Below are 9,971 nucleotides of genomic sequence, written 5' to 3' on the forward strand. Positions count from 1 at the left end.
CTGATTTAAACGGCTAAATTAGCTCCTCAACATGTCCTGAAGTTCTCCAGAGGCCTGGTAACGAACTAATCATGTGATTCAGGTGTGTTGAGCCAAGGTGAGATCTAAAACCTGCAGGGACACCGGCCCTCGTGGACTGAGAATGCCCACCCATGATATAGGGAGACAAGATGAAGTATACTTCTAATGGCCTATTTTAGCAGTTAATTTTTAACAATCAACTGGTGGTAATCCATCATCAGAATTGAGGAAAGGTGGTGTTGATGGAGACTCTACAGGAGGATTCACTGGGGAAGCCATACCTGCACTTCTGCCAGGGTGTCTTGGACGTACCTGAATAAATGTAGTTTTCCCTGGAAGTGGACGAGGATTAATCTGAGACGGAGTCTCCTCAGAACATCTCCCCATCATGCTTCTATGGTCCAACGATGCCAGCTTTTGTCCTTTCTGTTTTTCTAATTTAAGCTGGAGTTGAGCGTCTTTCACTCTAGATTTTAGATGACCTATCTCTTTTTCTTCATTGCCAGCCTTTTGGATAATCTGGTTCACTGGTCCAATGAGCTCCTCTCTTTGTCGGAATAAAGCGTACTCGGAAGACTTTACCATGTCATTGTACTGCTTTTTAAATGATTCCAGCTCCCGTGTTTTATCTAGTAAAGCTGCATCTAGATCCTTGCATCTGATACGTAGACAGTTCAGCTGTTTTTCAAGAAACTCCTTCGTTGTTCCAACAAAGGGGGTGCCTTCCACTCCGTCTACGTATTTCTTTTTCACGTTGTGGAACATATCCCTAAATTCCACCTTTTCTTTTCCTCTCAAGTGACCTGCATGTGGAAATGCCTTTTCAAAGGACAAAACGCACTGGCACAATTCCTCTTGGAAGTAGCGCTCTTTCTTCTCCAGCCAATTCACTTTGGATATAAATCTTTCCCGTTGCTTTTTTGTGGAGCGCAGTTTCTCTTCCAGCGCCACCTTTTCAGCCAGTGCCTGATTGTGTGCCGCTTTTACTTTGTGCCGGTCCACTGCTGTCTTTCTGTGGTTTTCCTGCTCTGTGCTTAGGGCCTTTTTGACGTCTTCAATTTTCTTTTTCAAAGAATCAACTTCGTCTTCAAGCATAGCCTTCATTTTCTTTTCCAAGGCCAGAGCTCTAATATTACTCTGGCATTTCTGCTTGATCGCCATATTCTGGGCCTTTTGGTCGTCTATCACTTTGCCCATTTGACCTTTCTCCTCTGTTAATTCTTTCATGTTTTTAACCATAAATTCATTTTCGTCTTGTAACTGTGTATTATGCGACAAAACACCGTCAATCCAACACTGCGAGGATTGACGTTCTTCCTCGCGTTCCTTAACCGCATTGACGGTCACACCTCTACTATTTTTTACTGCCGTCTGCAGCTTTTCTATTTTGGAGTCATACATGTTGATCACCTCTTCTAACTTCCTGTCTGCAGCATTTGCTTTGTTTTCCAGTTTTTTAGTATTTTCCTGGTAAAACTGCTGCATCTTATTTTTTTCCTCTTTGTGGCGTTTCAATAATAATTCAACAACTTGGCTGTTGTGAAATTGCTGACGTGCCACCTTTTCTTTCTCTGTTTCCAGCAGTCCTTGCAGGACTTGGACTTCGTCCTCGTGTTTTTCTTTAAGCTCAGCCAGAGTTTTCTCCGTCTCTGCGCGGAACTTTACCAGAGCTTCGTGGTCATCTTTTATCGAGTCCAACCTGTCTGCGATGTTTGTCCTGTCATCCAAGACCGAACCCAGCAGCTTATTATTCTGCAAAAGTTCATTGTTTTCTTTTGTTAGATCCTCGATCCGTTTCTTATTGACTGTATGCAGGTTTTTGAAGTAGTCAAGCTCAGTTTTGAGCTTTTCAACCTCGTCGATCATTGGCTGCAGTCTTTGCTCGAACTGTCTGGCATATGTTTCTTTTTCTTTTTCACTTTTTTTAACCATTGTTTTCGAGAAATTAACATTTCTGTCTTTGTTAGCTTTCGAACTCATTTCTGCTTTTTTATGTGCTGTATCACTCCAACAAAACGATAGCTTAATGAATTCCCTTTGACAGCTGTCCTCTATTTATAGACTTGAACATCAAAGGATGAAAGGACTGTCACTATGACATCACCACGTTCTGTGACGTAACAGGGCTTTGGAGCGTGATGTCACGGGGGTGGGCGTGGAAAGGATTTTGGGGGTCTAAACAAAGCGTGTCTTTTTTTTAAAACTTTATTTAACAAACAATGAGTATACAACATACGAACAGATGAAGTATACAACAGAACATGAACACAAAAAGCCAAGGGTGAAAGAAAAAGGTAACAATTATAAGAATACACGCAAAAATTCACATACATATATTGTTGTGAGAGCCTTTTTGTTGGTGCAGTCTGATATTGATTGTATGTGCATGTGCACATCCTTAAAATAATGACAGAAATATGGTGTTTTGTTAGTAAACTTACATTTATGGATAAAAAATTTAGCTAAAAGTATTAAGAAATTTATCATAAAAAACATTTCTCATACTTCTTGGGGAACTTAAAGAAACAGAATAAAACATTTTCCCATCGTAAAGAAAACTCCCTTAAAATATGGACAATAACAAAGCTGCTAAATTCCTTCCAGAATCTCTGTGTAAAAGAACAGTACCAAAAAAGATGTGTCACCGTTTCTGGATGATCCCCACAGAAAGTACAATTAGTATTTATGTCCCTTTTAAATTTGACCATGTAGTGACTGGCTGGATAACATGTATGTCGAATTTTAAAAGAGACTTCTTTCACCTTATTTACAATCAAATATTTATGGGGGACCATCCAGACTGTCTTCCGCTTGATATCTGGAACACTGATTGGAAAATTATATAGTGCAATAAAGTCGTTGTAAGTAAGTAGTTGTCCCTCTTTACTAACCAGCTGAGCCACCAATAGGATCCCATTTTGGAGCCAAGTTTCCAGGAAAAGTGATTTATTTTTCTATAAAATATCTCTGTTGTTCCAGATAAGGTATTTGTGAGGTGAGAAGTTGTGTTTATAAATGAGGGTCCACGCTAAGAGGACCTGCTTATGGAAGGATGAAAGCTTTACAGGGACTTTCTCAACATTGTAATTACAATTTCAAATAAAAGTAAAGCCACCAAAACGAGAGAAAATGTGGTATGGTATAAAGTTCCAGATAGAGGTAGGGTTTTAAGAAAATGTTTGGCCCAATTAATTTTGAAAGTGTTATTTAAAGTAGAAAAGTCTAAGACGTTAAGCCCACCTGATTCGTACTTATTCATCACAACAGTTTTTCTAATATAGTGCGTACGGTTTTTCCATATAAAATTAAAGAGCATACGGTCAATATCTTTACTACTTTTCTTATCCAGATGTAAGGAGAGAGCAGCATATGTTCATCGGGATATCCCTTCAGCTTTAGTAATTAACACTCTACCTTTCAAAGACAAGTCCCTTGTTCCAAGATGGCGCCGCCGCGTATGGATGCCCCGGTGCTTCAGTGCGTTACTTCTGTTTTGTTTTTGTGCATAACTTCTGTGTCTGGGCACTCCTCTGGATATTCTTACACTAGAGAAGAGCTTCTTAACTACAGGACTACAACACCTGTGGATTTACTTCCAATATTTGTCGCATCTGCGGCAGATTTACTGCAGACTCTGATCAGGAAAGTGAGACGCCGAAAGCGAGGAAAGCGAGCCGGCGCACTCGTGCGTCTGAGGAGACGCGGACTGCGAACTGCTCTTCCTGGGATCTTCCTTTCCGACGTACGCTCACTCAGGAATGAGATGGACGAGCTGGCCCTGATGAGAAGCATGAACAGAGACGTTGCCTCCTCCTGTGTCTTGTGTTTTACGGAGTCGTGGCTCTGTGAGGACATCCCGGACAGCGCGCTCAAGCTGGAGGGCTTTCATCTGCTGCGCGCGGACCGGCAGGCCTCTCTCTCTGGTAAGACCACAGGTGGACGTGTCTGCTTCTACATTAATAGTGGCTGGTGCACAGATGTAACAGTGATTGCTCAGCACTGCTCTTCCTCTCTGGAATACCTTTTTATTCACTGCAAACCGTTTTATTCTCCGCGGGAGTTTGCTTCATTCATCTTGGCCGCTGTTTACATCCCGCCAGATGCGGATGCGCAGGCAGCTCAGTGCGCACTCGCGGAGCAGATACTGCACATGGAGCGGACATTCCCGGACTCTCTCATCATTGCTCTTGGGGACTTTTACAACACCCCCCTCCTCACCCCACACAAAAGAGGATTTCACACCACCTCCTCCCACCACAACCCTTCATATTCATGAAGCAGATGCGAGGAAGCAGTTTAAGAGTCTGAATGCTCGGAAAGCTCCCGGCCCAGACGGTGTGTCTCGTCTACTGGACGCAGCCGGAGGGTTCACTTGGTTGTTTGCTCTCAATAGAAGCTGAGCGCGTCTCCGTGTCTGTGCTGGTAAACGATACTGAGTCCCAGTGCTCAGTAAACTGTACACCTGACCGTTATTCTCCCACTGAATCCGGTGTGTCCACGGTCCAACACGTGCTCAACACGATGGTGCTGACCGGTGCCCAAACACACCAGAACACCAAATAAGTAAAATAACACAAACACGAACTTCTCCATGGCTCGTCGGGATGGCAACTGCTCCAAAAGTGACACATGAAATAGGCTGACATTTGAGTTTGACACGGGAGGTGAGGGGGTGTTTTGAATATGCTTGACTCCGTCACGAGGTTGCGCACAGCATCACCGGCAAGGGGGCTTGGTTTGAGAGGTTTTTGGCATCTGTGATGTGATTTACAACCATCCACCCATGTACAGCAAGAAGCCGCACTCACAACCGTGGGCATCAGCAAGTTGGTGAAATTTAAACAAAACAAAACAGCATTCCATCTGAAACTCTCTTATTGTACCCAAAATACAAATTTTAGTGATTACATGTGGCTTCATTAATTATGTTCAAACGGATGAATACATAACGCAAGTAATAACTTTATGATCAGTCAGTGAATGAAGGAGCTCAAGAGTGCAAATATAGTTGCAATAAAGTGACAAATATGCCCTTTTATGTCAAACAAAGACCGAAATAAGTGGCATCAGTGTGAGGATGAGAATGAGCGATCCAACCTCACACTGCAGATATCAGGGCAAAGCACAGTGGGGGGGTTGCAGTCTTCTTGGCTGGACCTTCTTCTGCAGTGTGTGATCTTCTAGGAGAGTCTTCATGCAGCATGCCTGCCAGTGTGGTCCACACTGCTTCTCTGTCAGTCTTGGGCACACTGCGTAGGTCTTTAAAACGTGGGTCCAGTGCAGTTGCGATCTGGAGCCATGCATAGTTGGTATGTTCCTGGCGGGAAGCAAGGTCTTCCTTAAACTTCTCTTTAAACCTCACCACATATGCAGGGTCCTCATCAGTTACTTCCATGACACGGCGCAGGTGGCAGAAGGCTGGTAGAACTACAGAGCAGGAGACGTAGGCCTCTCCTCCCAGCAGTTCAGTCACATATCTGCAGTGGAATACACACACACACACACACACACACACACACACACACACACACACACACACACACACACACACACACACACACACACAGAGAGAGAGATAAGACAGCAAATTAAAAAAAGCTTTTTAATACTAGGTAATATTAATAAAATATTTGATTTCATTTATTTTTTAAATAAGACATTTTCATAATAACAAAACTGATTTAAGATGTATGTTTGATACATTTAATCTAAACCTACAATTATGGTCACAATGACAGGCTCACCTGCAGGGCTCTAGAAGTGTCTCCAGTCTCTGGAGTTTGTCCCACTCTGGAGGCGTCAGGAGGACAAGTTTATGCTTTTGTTTATCCAGAGTCGCGGTTACTGCAGTTTGGTTGCGGATCAAGCGCTTCACCATCTCCAGCGTGGAGTTCCAGCGCGTAGGCACGTCCTGGGCCAACGGCTCCTGCTTGCGCCCCAGTGACACCTGCTCTGCGTTCAGCTCTGCTGTGTTTGCTGGGCTGTGCTTAAAATGGCCAACAATTTTGCGGCATTTGGCCAGCGCAGTGACAAAGCCACTGTCTGCGAGACTCACTGTGATGCATCTCTGTAGAATGTGCGCGGTACACGGCATGTGATTGAATGGCATGATGCGAGCCGCGGCGATCATATTGCGCGCACTGTCCGTGCCTACTGTTGTCACCTTCTCCTCAATTCTCCACCTGCGAGCAACAGTCTGGAACTGCTCTGCACAAGCCTCCGCAAAGTGCCGCTCTTCCGTTTTCATTATAGTCAGCGCAAAGGATGTCAGACCCCAGGCTTCAGTGATTAAATGCGCAGTAACTCCCAGGTAATTGTCATTACTCAATGATGTCCAGTGGTCTCCTGTCAGAGCCACGCATTCTGTGTGAACTAAAGCCTCTTCTTTTTTCTTTTTCTCCGTTTCATACAGTTCGTGGATTCGAATTGTTATTGTGCTTCTCGCTGGGGGCTTGTAGGACGCGTCCTGAGATGCAACCTTTAAAACATCCGCAAAGCCCTTGTCCTCCACAATGCTTAGCGGTCTGCAGTCCTTTGCTATCCATTTGGCTATATTGTCGGTCAGTTTGTCCAAAGAAGACTTACCGAGTGGCCTGCGTTCACTAAGAGTGGTCTGACGCAGGCCGGGTGAAGCTGCTGCCCCGACAAACGCGTGTTTGGCATTAAGGTGGTATTTTAAGGTCGAATTTGAACGGTGAAATTGAAACTCTTTACTACAGTGAGTGCAAATTACAACGCGTTTGTTTATTGTCCCATCTATGTTCTTCTTGTATTTAAATTCCCCATCCAGAAGGCCATCCGCTTCCTGCTTCTCCATTTTCAGTGGCGCGGTAAACAAATCAAGTGGAATTATGGGAGCGACTTATCTGCGTGTTGCGCTAAATAGTTAAATATTCTAACGTAATTAATTCCAAAATTTAATTATCGCAATTAACGCGTTAATTTCGACAGCTATAAATATAATATAATATAATATAATATAATATAATATAATATAATATAATATAATATAATATAATATATCATGTTGCTATTTAATGTTTTTTGTTCGTGTTGCAGCTGCTCTGTGAGCCAAGCTTTCGTTGTCTAAATTCAATGGCAATATATCTCTGCACCACACGATGGCGATAGATTCTCACAGACAGTCTGTGCTCTGCTTCCGCCACCAGTCATCTTTAAATCTTTTTTTTAATTCAATGAAACCTTTATTTAACTGTCCATCTCGCGGCATTACTTAAAAAAAATCATATTTAAATACAAAGAAGATTAAATACATGAACGACAGTAAATTGATAAAATAAGAGCAAATAAATATATTTACAAATGATAGCAACATCAATGGAATAAAAGCATGAACAGCAGCAGAAGGAGAAAGAGGCCTGTATCTACATTATTACTCTGGCAGCTCTCAGTCTCCATACAGACAGGACACGTTGCAGCGTAATTGCAGACAGGTGCGTGGGCCTGAGCTCCGCCCAGGCAGAATGACGAGTGGAAGAAAGCAGCAACACAATAAACATATGTAGCCTTGCGGAGCCGGCCGGGCAGACACCGAGACAGAGTGCAACGATTTTATACGTGACAACATACACAAAAAAACACACACAACAAAAATCAGAATGTGTTTGTGATTTGGATTTTTATTTAAAGGTGAAACCTTTTTTCTTTTCTTGTTTTGCCAGATTAGACATTTTGATTCATTTCACTTAGTTTTTTTGTTTTACTTTGATGCTATAATAGATGTTTTTAAAATGTAGTCATATTTAATACTATATTGCATCATGGCAAAAAAACAGTCTCCTCAAGCTGCTTTATACTGTAAGGTAAAAACACTACAGTAAAAGCCAGAAAACCCCAACAATCCAATGATCCCCTTTGAGCAAGCACTGGGCGACAGTGGGGAGGAAAAACTCCCTTTAGGAAGAAACCTCCGGCAGAACCAGGCTCAAGAAGGGGCGGCCATCTGCTGCGACCGGTTGGGGGTGGGTGGGCAATCTCAGTCCACGAGGGCCGGTGTCCCTGCAGGTTTTAGATGTGTCCTCGAACCAACACAGCTGATTTAAACGGCTAAATTAGCTCCTCAACATGTCCTGAAGTTCTCCAGAGGCCTGGTAACGAACTAATCATGTGATTCAGGTGTGTTGAGCCAAGGTGAGATCTAAAACCTGCAGGGACACCGGCCCTCGTGGACTGAGAATGCCCACCCATGATATAGGGAGACAAGATGAAGTATACTTCTAATGGCCTATTTTAGCAGTTAATTTTTAACAATCAACTGGTGGTAATCCATCATCAGAATTGAGGAAAGGTGGTGTTGATGGAGACTCTACAGGAGGATTCACTGGGGAAGCCATACCTGCACTTCTGCCAGGGTGTCTTGGACGTACCTGAATAAATGTAGTTTTCCCTGGAAGTGGACGAGGATTAATCTGAGACGGAGTCTCCTCAGAACATCTCCCCATCATGCTTCTATGGTCCAACGATGCCAGCTTTTGTCCTTTCTGTTTTTCTAATTTAAGCTGGAGTTGAGCGTCTTTCACTCTAGATTTTAGATGACCTATCTCTTTTTCTTCATTGCCAGCCTTTTGGATAATCTGGTTCACTGGTCCAATGAGCTCCTCTCTTTGTCGGAATAAAGCGTACTCGGAAGACTTTACCATGTCATTGTACTGCTTTTTAAATGATTCCAGCTCCCGTGTTTTATCTAGTAAAGCTGCATCTAGATCCTTGCATCTGATACGTAGACAGTTCAGCTGTTTTTCAAGAAACTCCTTCGTTGTTCCAACAAAGGGGGTGCCTTCCACTCCGTCTACGTATTTCTTTTTCACGTTGTGGAACATATCCCTAAATTCCACCTTTTCTTTTCCTCTCAAGTGACCTGCATGTGGAAATGCCTTTTCAAAGGACAAAACGCACTGGCACAATTCCTCTTGGAAGTAGCGCTCTTTCTTCTCCAGCCAATTCACTTTGGATATAAATCTTTCCCGTTGCTTTTTTGTGGAGCGCAGTTTCTCTTCCAGCGCCACCTTTTCAGCCAGTGCCTGATTGTGTGCCGCTTTTACTTTGTGCCGGTCCACTGCTGTCTTTCTGTGGTTTTCCTGCTCTGTGCTTAGGGCCTTTTTGACGTCTTCAATTTTCTTTTTCAAAGAATCAACTTCGTCTTCAAGCATAGCCTTCATTTTCTTTTCCAAGGCCAGAGCTCTAATATTACTCTGGCATTTCTGCTTGATCGCCATATTCTGGGCCTTTTGGTCGTCTATCACTTTGCCCATTTGACCTTTCTCCTCTGTTAATTCTTTCATGTTTTTAACCATAAATTCATTTTCGTCTTGTAACTGTGTATTATGCGACAAAACACCGTCAATCCAACACTGCGAGGATTGACGTTCTTCCTCGCGTTCCTTAACCGCATTGACGGTCACACCTCTACTATTTTTTACTGCCGTCTGCAGCTTTTCTATTTTGGAGTCATACATGTTGATCACCTCTTCTAACTTCCTGTCTGCAGCATTTGCTTTGTTTTCCAGTTTTTTAGTATTTTCCTGGTAAAACTGCTGCATCTTATTTTTTTCCTCTTTGTGGCGTTTCAATAATAATTCAACAACTTGGCTGTTGTGAAATTGCTGACGTGCCACCTTTTCTTTCTCTGTTTCCAGCAGTCCTTGCAGGACTTGGACTTCGTCCTCGTGTTTTTCTTTAAGCTCAGCCAGAGTTTTCTCCGTCTCTGCGCGGAACTTTACCAGAGCTTCGTGGTCATCTTTTATCGAGTCCAACCTGTCTGCGATGTTTGTCCTGTCATCCAAGACCGAACCCAGCAGCTTATTATTCTGCAAAAGTTCATTGTTTTCTTTTGTTAGATCCTCGATCCGTTTCTTATTGACTGTATGCAGGTTTTTGAAGTAGTCAAGCTCAGTTTTGAGCTTTTCAACCTCGTCGATCATTGGCTGCAG

The sequence above is a fragment of the Rhamphochromis sp. 'chilingali' genome (assembly GCF_963969265.1).
Source record: "Rhamphochromis sp. 'chilingali' genome assembly, chromosome: 15".
Classification (NCBI taxonomy): Eukaryota; Metazoa; Chordata; class Actinopteri; order Cichliformes; family Cichlidae; genus Rhamphochromis; species Rhamphochromis sp. 'chilingali'.